General features: G+C 33.0%; 1 long non-coding RNA gene across 5 annotated transcripts; it reads left to right on the top strand.

The window, feature by feature from the left end:
• The first annotated feature begins 429 nt into the window (after positions 1-429).
• On the top strand, positions 430-4,652 carry LOC124437926. 5 transcript variants are annotated; one of them, XR_006945910.1, is made up of 8 exons: positions 430-556; positions 696-753; positions 2,719-2,833; positions 3,078-3,426; positions 3,556-3,734; positions 3,844-3,886; positions 3,987-4,083; positions 4,538-4,652. It is a non-coding gene; the product is annotated as an uncharacterized LOC124437926 (long non-coding RNA). The 5 variants fall into 5 exon arrangements; XR_006945912.1 differs by having other exon boundaries at positions 696-758; XR_006945913.1 differs by having other exon boundaries at positions 693-753; positions 3,078-3,197.
• Positions 4,653-13,440: the final 8,788 nt, after the last annotated feature.

The following is a 13,440-nucleotide window of genomic DNA, read 5'->3' as shown; positions in this document are numbered from 1 at the left end:
TAGATTAAAGTGATTTTTTGGTCGCCAGCGTTGTTAACGTCTAACGTTGTATAAACGTTGTCTAAACGTAAAGATGAAGGTTAGATTAAGGTGATTTTTTGGTCACAGCTTCGTTTATGTCTAACGTGATATGAACGTTGGTTAAACGTTACGATTAACGTCAACTCCTGTTCTTTCATGTTTACGTAGTGCGTTGCATTTAACGTTGTATCAATGTCGAATATAAAAATCACGTCGGTCGTTTTTTCTGAACATTTATATCAATATGCGTTCGCTGTGTCAGCGTTAATAAAAAATCAATTTTAATTTATAGTTTGATAACGTTATGACGCAGATGCGACCGATACGACACAGTTGGCGAAATATGCAATAAAAGAAACGTGAATCGTTGTAGACGTTAAGGAAATTTGCGGGCTCAGAAAACTATTTTGCACGTGTCTTCTGTATACTTCATTACAAGTGGCAAGTCGATCTTCAGCTATTAATATTTTTCACCCAAGAAAGAATATACATTTGATACAGCACATTCAAGAACGAGCTGGTCAACGTTTTCATCGTAAGTACATGCTATTTTGATTTTGTTTAAATAAACACAGAACTTGGGCAAGGAATAATTCAACATGTTTATTCACGTGTAACACGATTTCGCTATCAATGGTTGACGGTTGACCCGTTTTATTTCTTATTCTTAGCAGAACTTTAGCAAGAAACGGTGTTTTGGAACAAGTGCTGCTATATTGTAACGTGATCAAAGTAAGGTGAAATTTTATTTGTTTAGATATTGTAGTTATTGTTGAACAAAGACAATGAAGTACAATGAAGGTCTTATAATGCCATTGTCGATTTGCCATTACCGTTTGTTAAATATAGTATACAAGAGTTGATAAGCACAAAAAAGGTTTAAAATTCGAATGATCCAAATCGACAAAAAATGGTTGAAATGTATATGATGGATTGATGATAAATGCGTAAAACAACAAATTTGTGTGCTACGTTGTTCATGTAGCTTTCTAGGCTCTTTAAATGATTTTGACAGGCAATTAGTTCTCATTATTAAGAAAGGCCAATTTTTTTTATCTTTTGTGATAAGGCCAATTATTGATCGCCAAAATTCAGAAAAGCCTGCGGGTTATTGGCTTATTGAAGTGCACATTTAACAAATATGATTTTATAATTGGTGCACCTTACTATAGCCTCAATTTTCCATTGTTTCAACGAAAACTTTGTTAATTTTTTGGTTTTTTTATAACATTAAACTCAAAGCTTTTTATGATGTATACGTCTGTGATGATGAGTATTTTTTAACATGAGGTTATGTGATTATGTGATTTACAAAATTTTTTTGATTAAGAATCCTGTAGCCTAAAACCTTAAAATAGTTGTAGTTTCTATTGCAAATCACAGCAGTTTTTAAACATTGATATAATTTTACGAAGAGGTAATTGAATGTTTATTCATAACAATGCATGGTTGCTTTATATTACTAGTAAGTATCATTTGTCCATTTATTGCATTCAAGACAATATAAAGTAAATGGTTTGAACCCGGGAGTATTGTTACATGTTTGTAAATGTAGATCGTCCAGGTTGGTATAGTCCTGAGAAGGACTGTTTTTGTTGTTGTTGACTGACGTTTCGCAAACCTTAGCAGTAGTCATCTTCAGAGTCAAATGAGGAGTGTCCTCCAGCTCTTCTCATGACTATACCAAACTGGATGATCATCATTTACAAACATGTAACGATACTCTCGGGTTCAAACCATTTACTTTATTACGATCATTTGGACGATGACTGTCATGAACTCTGAAGATGACTACTGCTAAGGTTGTCGAAACGTCAGTCTAACAAAAACAGTCCTTCTCAGGACTATACCAATCAAGACAATATGCTGTTTACAACCCACTTTTTTATCTCTTAGATTGGTTTATTAACTTAGCCTATTCCTTTTGTAAGCTTGCAATGTCAGTTGATTATTTTTACTTAGTTGCTTAGAACATTTTCCATTTGCTTTTGTTAGCAAGTAAACTATAGTGTTATACTTAAAATTTTAAGGTTATGTATAAATTAGATATGATACATGCATGTAAAGAAGAGAATAAGTTACAAATGGTTAAGGAGACATATAAGTTACCATGACCTGTGAATGATACTCATCGTTTTTTGATTAAAACATTTTGCTAAATGTTGTGATCACCAGCACTTAGAGGGAATGGGTTGTAACATTAGAATATGTTTAAATGAATTAAAAATAAATAGACAGTTACATTTTATTATTTATTTTAGTTCATATCATAATGAAATGTAACTGAGCACAATATGGAAAAAACTGGACTTCTGCTACTAGAGCTTTAAGATGCAGTGATGCAATGCCTAATGATGATGGCTGTAGTAATCTGTTCAATAATGTTTTTGATAATGACCTTGAACATTTACAACCTTTACAAAAATCATCTCAAATCATTGCCAGTCCTAAACAAAGTTCTTTCTCTTTGAAAGTTGTTTTTATGCAATATTGTTCAATGATTTATTTTTACATGTATTTATGTGCTTGTTACTGAAAGTATGTGCTATGCATATCTACATTTGAAGATTGATATAAGTCACAATCACATGTTATAATCTGTAAAGGACAAAGATTGTAATATGGCATATCTTAAAGATCTTCCTGAGTTTATACATACAGGTCAATGCAACTAACTTTCATTTAATTACACTTTAGGTTTTGTGTTGCTATTGGCCAATGACAAATGTCTCAGCTAGAATAAAGAAGCTGGAATTGCTGCCGGACAAAAATGGTTGGAAAAAACATAAAGTCAAAATATTTACATTTGCAGGTTAATATGATGTCTTGTGATTATAGTATTAATTTTTCATTTAAGTTACATTTGTTTTCGATTTCCAGTTATTTCCATTTTGATTGTAAATAATCATTGCTATGTCTGGTGTAGGAATTTTTTATTTTCAGAATTTTTTATAAACTTGCTGCCAACTGTTTCACATTTTCTCCACTGAAGCCTCAAAAGTGCTATAAACAATTTAATGCTATGTTTTCTAAATTTGAACCTTTCTTTTACTTAGACAACTTTTAAAGTGCCCAAACGTTTGCTAGAAGAGCCATTGCCACTTCAAACATTGAATCGATCAACGACGATGAGTCAATGAACGACAAGCCACGAAAACGTCCTCCTCTCAAAAGGAGTATGGAAGAATTTTCATATTACAGTGACATAGAACGTAGGCTATATAGTCTTCTAAATATTTCTCTGCGATCACAACAACTTACATACACAGTAACACAGAAAAGTTTTTTTTCTATTGTTATAACTACCTACGTGCGTATATGGCTGTAGTCAATGAAGGGTCTTGTGTTTGAAACACAATAAGTTCTTTGAATTTGGCTATGTCTTCTTCCTTAAGATGGGAAAAGGTAGGTTTAATTCTGAATGTATTGCGTAGCTACTTAAACATTACATCTTTGGCAAGCATTAAACTAACCATATTTTAGTATTTTTAGTATAGCTTGAGTACTCAATAAACATTTTTATCCGATGACCAGGTATTTTTTCGCATCAGACGATGATGACAGTGATGAACCCGTAATTCAACACACAGCCCCTCAGTTACCTCCTTCTCCACGTTACGCATCTTTTTGTTTAAACAATAAGCATTTATTGGAATCTTCTGAAAGAAATATGATAACACCCGTCAATGAAGTCTTATCAACAAATTCTTGAAGTAAGCACTGTAATTGCAATGCAATAGGCCATTGCTTTATTCAAAGGAGTACAGTTTGTCACATATTGCTATGTTGCATTTAAAACTAATGAGTGATTTTGCTTTTTAGATTTGCCGGTGTACAACGAGCTGATCTCCCTTTGCAGAAAAAGGTATGAATGCAATTATAATCCTTGTACAAGTGAACAATTTTTTGGCAGAAACATGCATGTATGAAATTTCTCTTTTCATCCTAATATAATGTTGATCTAGATTTATATGACGGTGAACTAGCACCAGAAATCCTAAGCACAAAGGATAATGCAATAACTTCCCCCATCTACTAGTAGGACAGCATTTCAGCGTAGTGGTAAGTTTTCTGTCATCAGAACTGACTAATCAGCAACTTTCATATAATATGTCGACTAAAATGTTGAAATAATTTTATTGATTTATTTTAAACAATTTTAACATTCGTAATGTACATTTACTGTTTTTCTACGCCCATCGTTGCATTATAGGGCTTATGTATGTTATACAGGTACTGTAGGCGTTGGTCCTTTAAGATATTGTTATAATTAGTTGGAAAAATGTTGGTTATAGTTAAAATTGCAGTTGTGTTCACCACGATTTAATCAAAATACATTCCTTCAAATCTAATTCTCAGCGTTTGCTATCCAACTATTAAATGAAACTTTTCTCGAGGTTTTGATTTTAGTCAACTTTCTGTTTCTGACTTTTGAAACTTGTAGTGCCTTAATTTAAATGACTTTGGTGCGTGCAATAAAGATATATGTTAAACCCAGTACGTGTCTTCTCTGTAGATACAAGCAACGTTTCATCACAAAGAATTCCTACAACTGGCACAAGAGAAAGACTTTTTCAACGATGTTTGCACAGGTGTTTGCGCACAGTGCTACCAAAAACTGCAGCTAGTTGTCTTAGGCAAGCTTTTCTTATTGCATGTTATGTTATTACATTTTCATTTACGTTCATTTCGTGTCGTTTGAAATGTTTTTTTTTCACAACTAACTGCAACACGTGATTGCTTTGCAGATGCGCATGACCTTTCATCGCACGAAACGCCTTCGACAAGTTTTATGAACATAACACCTGCAGGAAGACGTTCTCAACCAAACATTAATGGTACCTTTTCTACAGTATATAGGTTTTGAATAGCGTTGTTATTATGTATGCGTATTCAATTAGCAATTTGATGCGAGTTTTTCTTTGAATTTTCTTTTTAGCATGTTTTAAGGTTTTATATTTTTAAGATATTACGTATGTTGTACATAAGTTATTCTATTATTTTCTTATCTATCTTGTAGGCTTCCAAAGATAAGTTCTCACCAAACTGGAAACATTAATTGATAAGCAAGAAGAAGCGTTGTCAATATTGCGTGCTCTGTTAAGCGCTACGAAAGGTGTAGACGAGCACGAAATTTTGAAAGATGTTGTACCTAATCCCTTAGATTTGGTTGAAGAACTTGAGGACCTATCCTCTAGTCTTGATGAAGAAAAGTCCAAAAGAAAGTTGGTAAGTTTTGGAAAGTTAACCACCCATAAGTATTTAGTAATATTTATTGGCACCGCCTATTTTTATGCATGACTCTTTCAAGTGTTACGTAAAATATGTGACAAAGGAAGGCATAGCCCTTCCCTTTATCGGTTTGGAAACGTGAAGACGATAGTTTCATTTGCAATTACGTAACATAATATTGACTTTTTCTACCATTTGTGTTTGAAGCTTGAAAACATGCACGTTTGTCAAAGTCTGAAACGTAATTTTAATGACGATTTTCGTGACGTTAGGGGTCAGATTATCTGATTAAACTATATGAATCTAGCATCGTGTTTTTCGTGAGAGCATTGTCGTGTTCTGATTGATTTAAATACGTTACGATACTTCAAACGGCTCTTAGGAGTGTGTCGTTTTATTTTTGCTGAAAAATTTTAACGAAGAAGCTGGTCTTTCTAAAAGCTCTGACCATTCACTTTGGATGGTTTTTTTTCGATTCAAGATTAAAATGGTTATATATGTCTAAATTTAACTTTTCCTTATAATTTATCGTTTACTTTCTTTACTAGCTGCAGTTTTTGGTAGCACTGTGCGCAAACACCTGTGCAAACAGTGTTAGAAGAGTTATGACAAAGCTGAGAACAAATAATCTATTGTCCGAATATAGTTTAAAAGGCAGAAAGTCAAAGCGACCATTTCAGCACCTTGCCCTTTACAAAGTTATAACAAGTAAGCACAATTGGGCGATAATGATTGCTGCAGCAGTACCATGTTTTGTCTCTTTTTTCTCGTTCATGAATTGGAAAAACAGCCATTTATGTTGCTCCTTGTCACAAGGAATATTGTTGCAAGTTTTAAAAGCTAATACATTAAACTGTTTTGCATATGTCACTATAATGAATGGTTTTTTATCATTCAGCTTACGAGAATGATTTAGTGTTTTATATATGCAATTAATTTAAAGTATGTCTTTTCTGTTTCGTTTCACTTGTTAGAAGCCTGCCCCAGAGCTCATAAAGGTTGCAGCGAGGCAAACGTTGAAGAGCAAATTGCCGAAATTTTAAAATATGCTCCAGGCAAGCAAGGTGGTTCCAGATTTAAGGTAACATGTCATTATCATAGATTGCTGGGTGAAGTATATGGATGCCATTTTTTCTTTGTTTGATTTTCTCAACTTAAGGAGAACTCAACTTATTTTACTCCGTAATCTCATAGTTAACATATTAGTATTTTCTTGTCTGTGTAAATGGTGAAGAATACACAATAACATTATTGGCATGTGCACTTAAAGAAAGTGATCATGTGTCTTTCATTTTCCTTCAATTATAAGTAAAGCAAAATGGAATGGACACATATACATAATGTGTACCTTTAAAAACGTTCATTTTAGTGCAGGTATTAGATTTGTGCAAGTTTTAAATTTTGTTAACTCAAACTGCATGATTATATTTATTATATACAATTTGTTTAGCGTGATATTAAACAACTAATGAATGAAATAGTATATGAATTAAGACTTATGAGTCTTCATTGAGCCAAGTTTTGTTCAATCTGCCTACACTGAGGCAGATAGAACACATTGATGCCTTGATAATTCTTTATATTAGGTGAAAACTCCATTCATTAATTGTTTTATTATTTGTATAAAAAAGCAAATGTTGGTTAAATGTGAAAAAGGTGCCGTAACGATTAAAGTTTTGTTCACTTGTTTTGTTTCTCGTGCGTATAAGATGACTTTGTAGCGCGAGATCATTTCTTATATCCGACGTACGTACGTAGTGGCATTCATATAAGTGGATTTATTCGATTGCTTTGATCCATATGTTTATATAAATTAAATTAAGAAGATATACATACAGCAGACGATTCAGTTTTCCATTTAAATGGCATCTCTTACAGACAAATATATCAATGTTGTTGTAGATGGTAAGACATATAAAAATTATATATAGACTACCATTTTCTAATAATCATATATGTTATTTTCTTGCAGGTCCGAAAAGGCAACTTATTTGAATCGGCTTGATTAGCATTTTTGTAAATATGTATATTAAAACACGCGCAGCAAAATAGATGAATTAAAAGTTGATTACATGGAAATTAAACTTTGGTTCGTATCATTGGAAAGGCTGTTTTATGATTTAACAAATAATGCATTATTAATTGTATGTTAAATGAACGTCGGATAAACGTCAGGTAAACGTTGTATGAAAGTGTGATATATGTTGTATGAACGTCGGATAAACGTTGTATGAACGTTGTATAAGCGTCGGGTTCAGGTTGAAAATACGTTACATCCCAACGTTCATCCTAACGTCGCCACCACGTTCCTACGAGTTCACAAAAAACGTTCACTCAACGTTGGTCCCCGACGATGAGTCAACGTTGGACGAACGTTGGTACAACGTTGAGACAACGTGATTTTGCCAGCTGGGATTAGTTAGTTTTTTTGGCACTTATCGACCCTAACTTTCTTTGCCTCATTTAAATGTAGTGACCTTAATATTTGAAAAAGTTGGTTCGCCGCAATGCAAAATCATATAACATTTGATAGACATCGACATAAACTACAAATTATTTTTATTTCTAGGCATGATTTCTATGTTGCGTAGCATTTTCATTATTTTATACCATAAAACTATATATCTATGAAGATATAATACATATTTCAGATAGTTCTTGGAAAAATAACTACACCGTTGTGTGTCGTAAATCAAAAACGACAAAAATCAAATTGTTTTCATGGCTAATATATGGCGGACATAGCAGCAGTGATGGTAGCTGTAGACATTTTAAGTATTTTCACAAAGTACATATCTTGCTTTGTTTGACAGCAAATTTGCAAATAATATAAGGCATGGCAACGAAAGACCTCGATTTTTCGTAGTTTAGGTTGCTTTAAGAATGCATGGTGTTGAACAATTATGTCACTATTTGTCTGTGATCTATTATACCAATAAAAATAATAGCATGCTCAAGTTAGTTTGATTAGTCACAAGAGTTAACACATTCATTTCTTAATGATTGGTGAATCAGTGATCAGTGTCTACAACTCATTTTGGTTGATTTTCAATTCGATTCTTCTACATCGATTGATATTACTATAACAATTTTTATGAAATTCTTTTAAGGCATGTTCGTTTCATTTTTGCGAAAATAGTTTCGACGTACAAAAATTTTCTCTCTTTAACATTGTGCTGGTTTGTAAAAGATCTGCTAATTTTCAATTTTATACCCATCTCCTTTCATCCACATTCTATTGTTCCAGTTTTCTCTGCATGTTGTCCTAATTTCCTCCAACTTCGTCTTTTTGTAACGTAGTTCTTGAAGACACATTTCTTTTCTATGAGCAGTTCTACTTTTGTTACTTTCGTATTCTTTAATTTTATCTTCCTTCTTGTTGCCTGTATCCTAACTTTCCTCATGTTAATCACATTCTACAACAATTTGTCTCGATTCTTTTAAATGTTTCTTTTAATTTTCTAATCCTTTTGTGGTTATCTTTCTCTCTTTTTGTTTAACACATTTGAGCACACGGTTTATCCGTTCTGCTTATTGCATATTATCGCTACCCATTTACTGTTTTATAAGCAATAAGTTCATCCAGCGTTAACTGGCTCTCTGGGTAAGTTTTTGATAGTATCGCGGAGTGCTGTACTTGCGTATAGTGTTGTACTTGCCCGTACCACTATTCTTGCAGTTAACAGACTGGCTGTATGCCATGAATTAAAAGCCATCAGCTGCCTTGTTTTGAGATCAGAGATTTTCCTCTTACAGGCTACAGGAACTAGCTATCCCTTTTGTTGATTCCAACAGTTCTGGTAAAGTTTGAATCTCAGAGGCTATATTTTGCTCTTGTCATTAACAGTTTTTATATCGAACACTCATCTTCTTTGACTTAAAAACTTAAACTATCCTTAAAAGCCTTCTTATTGTAGCTCATTTTTCATAACAACAAAAAGGTCAGAAATAATTACGCATCGATTAACACATTTCTAGAAAAACAATGGATAAAATTAAGTTCGAAAATAACTTAATTTAATAATAATTAACTTTAAAAATTAGAACAGCACGAATAAGAATTCAGGATGCGCGTTTTGCCACTGATGGATTCCCTTTTATTAAAAATGAAATTACCTGTGTAGCATAATACCTGTATTGAACAACATCTATTTTGGATTACCAAAACGAAACAAAGACTGCCATGAATCCAGAAACGATAGGTTTGGGCCTAATGACTGGTTTTACAGGTGAGAAAGCATTATTGAAATCATAAAACAAGAACGATAGAGCCAAATATATTGAAAGATGATATAAGAATTTGACTACTTTTGCAGTTGGATTAAAATCGATCATTTAATTCAAACTGATAAAATTTTTTTGATAAATTTCGTACAACAAACCATTGCATAGTACCGTACGGTAAGTTTCACACAAACATTGTTAAGGGAAATATATAATTGTTCAAATGTCTCTCAATGGAACATACATGTCTCTCTCGAAATTTGACAAACTTTCACAAACAAAATAATACGACAGTTTTTTCATGATTGCACAATTTTCTATTCGAACACGATTTTATTGGCAATGCGCAAGTGAATATTGTAGGACGGTTAGCATCTTGCAGAGAATAAATCAGTCATCACAAAAAAGAATCCAAAATTAAAAAGGTTTTCTTTTGACAGAGAAATGCTAGAAAATGTTGTAGACGACCACATTTTGGCCGACGTTCGCGGTCAAAGTTATTTCGCTGATTCACAAAATGATAGCGACTTAATGCAAAACATTTTAATTTCAAATTGTAGGCCATTCATTTGGGTGGAAACACTGCAAACCATTTTCACTTTATTTAGTGAAATTAGGAAGAATAATGAATGGGACAAAACAAAATAAACCTTCTCAATAATATAACTAAATTTTTTAATTTTTTTTAAAAACAATAAAAAAAATATTCACGACATTCAAAGTCCCTACTCTATGAACACTATTCAGTTAAGAATATTTTAGAATATGTGTAATGAATTAAAAATATCAACCTTAACTCATTCGTGTTAATATAGCCAGTAGAGTGTGTACAGCCTGTATAGTGTGTATAATATGCACCTCTCACTCACTTTTTTTATCGACGGAATTTCAACTGTTTATAGCTATAAACAAAACAGGTACAGTTTTGGTACAGTTTTTTACATGGGCAGTATTTCCGGTGCATTTTGAGATTGTTAGAAATCTTTAAATGCAACTCAGTTATTACAAACAAAAATGACAGTTGAAAAGTACTAGCTTGATTCTACATTGCTTAGCGATGTTGTAAACAAGCACATTTTTGCAGATAGTGGCTGCTAATTAGGCGATTGTCACAGTATGAAATTTACGAATCAATTTATTTCGAACGTATTTAGATAACTCGAATCGCATTTCTGGGTAGAATATAAAGCCAACTGTCTTTACTTGGAAAAACTTGGAAGGCTATTGAATAAGATGCAACGAAATCAACCTTGTCAACGCACTGTTCCAAATGAAAGGACGCTCAAGTGAAATTCGGGCGAATTCCGCTCGTGCCCATAATGATTTTGCGTGAAATGCAATCAAACGTTCAAAATTCACCATAGTTGATAAACTTTGTCTCTATTAAAATTCGCCAGATTTGATGTACTTTATCCCTTTTAAAAATTTTTGTTATATTAGTCGTTGTTCTTTGCGTTCATTTGCATTTATTTCCCATGTATTTCATCAGTCGTACCGTCGTCATGCAGTCATACCATGAAACTCTGGTCATCGATGCGAATCAGGTGGTAATTATCAAATCCATATGACGTGTTGAAGATGACTGCGTAAATAATCACTTTCGTCTATTCAATGAGGAAAATGAAGCTTTTTTCCAGCACGAAAAACCAAACGTTGGTAGTCGACAAAGATTTTCCAAACAGTACATTTTAACAGTACATTTTATCCTGGCTGCGTGTCAATATATTTGCTGTGGCAGTTCTCTCTCCCACGCAAGGTATCCTTGCGGGGGCATTTTAAAAGTAGCTATCAGAGGAAAAGTTTTTTTATAACATATAACAACCCCAAGGATATTTTGAAATTGTTAAAATTTTTAAGCAGATGTCCACGTTGCAGTTAGAGGTTTTAATCTGTCAAAGACGAGATTGGTGACGAAGTGATTGTTTGCAAAAGAAAAGGTATGTTACATAGACTAAGTGCTGTTTGATTTGTGTTGTAATGCATTAGTAAACCTTTCAGAGCACATAATCATAGTGCAAGGAAAATTTCCAGCGTTGAAAGGTTAGATTCAATAGCAAAGAGCCTGTCTCTGTATCCTTTATCCCCCTGCATGCGCCAATCTCGAGAAAAAAATTCAATAGAGTGGTTCGTTGGGCAACCGTGAAAAAAGTGGAAAATTTATTTGAGGCAATGTAACTACGATCTTAAACTCCATATCATTTGAGGTTTTATTCACAGCATTATTCCATAGTTTCTGAAGCCCATAATGACCCACGCTTTACCTGCCTAAAAGTTAAGAAACAGGAAAGTTTATTAAACAGATGTGAAAAATTGCACAATACGAGCTAATGCAGTCAGCATTCTATGACTAAAACCAATATGACTCGCCACATTAAATGTTTTGTCAAGGTCCAATCTTTCTGCGTTACTCAACTGAATGAACGTTTTCTCATAAACAAACAGCTTGTCCTTAATAATGTGATTGTGTAATTGTCAACGTTTTTTATAAAACTCACATCAAATGACCTATTAGGACTATGAAAACCTATTCTTGTAGAATGGTGAGAACTTCATCATTGCATAACAATATTTATTTGAGAGGGTGTGGATAAAGAAACCTTGTATAACTAAAGTGCATTTTTAGCCGTTTTAATAGCTTAACTCAATAGCAGTTGCTTGCAACCTGAGTATTTATTTGGCAATAATCTAGATATGTGTATTTCAAATTCTTTTCTCATGATCCTTGTAGTTCTCAAAAGCGTTATTTTCTGTATTGCCGCATAACCTTTAAACCTATACTTAATTTCTCTATTATTAACCCAAAGTAAGTACCAAGAGCCCTTAAAGAAAAACAGTTTTGACTTCCTTTATTTACCATTTCTTTCGAATATCTCTTTTTAAGGACTCATATCGATACTTCTGCTATCACGAAGACACGGGTTATCTATAATTACACATGTTTGTTGTTGTTTGTCGGTGAAAACAATATCAGGCTCTCTGCGTTCAAAAATGTTATTGCATTAGATTAAGTAGTTCCATAACAATTTGGTCCTGTACCCAATAATACTGCAATTAGTTTCTGTATCATCATAATTTTTACATGGTGATAAAGAATAAAATTAGGTTTCTGTTTAAACACCTTAACTGACTATTCTATCAAAATCAACCACGCATTCTTCTGTTCAAACTTTTAGCTTGAAATAAAATTTTTCTGCTATTGAATTTGAAGTGAGACGTCAAGAAAAAAGATAATGCAATTTAGCATTTAAGAACTAGTTTTCGAATAAAATTTACATAATTTTATTACGATTTAGGCTTGTTCCATTCTGCTCATATTTACGCACGTTGTACCAGTGTACCAGATGATACTGAGGGCCAAAGTTTGTCGTTCTGGAAATCTTTGTTTGAACTAATTTCGTGTTTTTTTATAAACTACCGGTTTCAAAAAACGTTTTCACAAGAATTGTGCCTTCTGCCATTCTTAATTGGAGCCACTGCGTTTGTAAAGCATACGATACAAGGAGAAGTTAAATTTGGATTAGGTCTGCAGTGATGATTAGCATTTAAAAGCCTTATGGTAGTAAATTTGAAAGAAAAAATGGAATTCCCACTGGCGGAAAATTGTGATTTTTATGAACTTTATTTGTAAAGAAATACTCCTTCATTTCACAACTGAAAGATTCGTACATGTCTTTTGAAAGGTAAATAAATAGACTTAACAAAGTAGCTCTATTATAAGGGCCTTGGCATTTCAACTGTCAGGTTGAAAGTGAATTGAATTTAAAAAGAAATCAGTAGGAAACAACTGAATATTTGAATATACACCTCCCAATTAACTTTCTAGTTACGCCTTTGCCTGTTGTAATTCTCAAATAAGGCCAAATTTGTTGTTCGATTTTTAATGTTATGCGTATAATTATTAAATCGCAATAATGTGAAAGTGCTGAAGAACATTTATCTGATGATAGGTATTAAATCTTTTCC

Source organism: Xenia sp. Carnegie-2017, unplaced genomic scaffold (assembly GCF_021976095.1).
Source record: "Xenia sp. Carnegie-2017 unplaced genomic scaffold, XeniaSp_v1 HiC_scaffold_18, whole genome shotgun sequence".
Classification (NCBI taxonomy): Eukaryota; Metazoa; Cnidaria; class Anthozoa; order Malacalcyonacea; family Xeniidae; genus Xenia; species Xenia sp. Carnegie-2017.
This window is presented reverse-complemented; position numbering and strand designations above follow the sequence as displayed.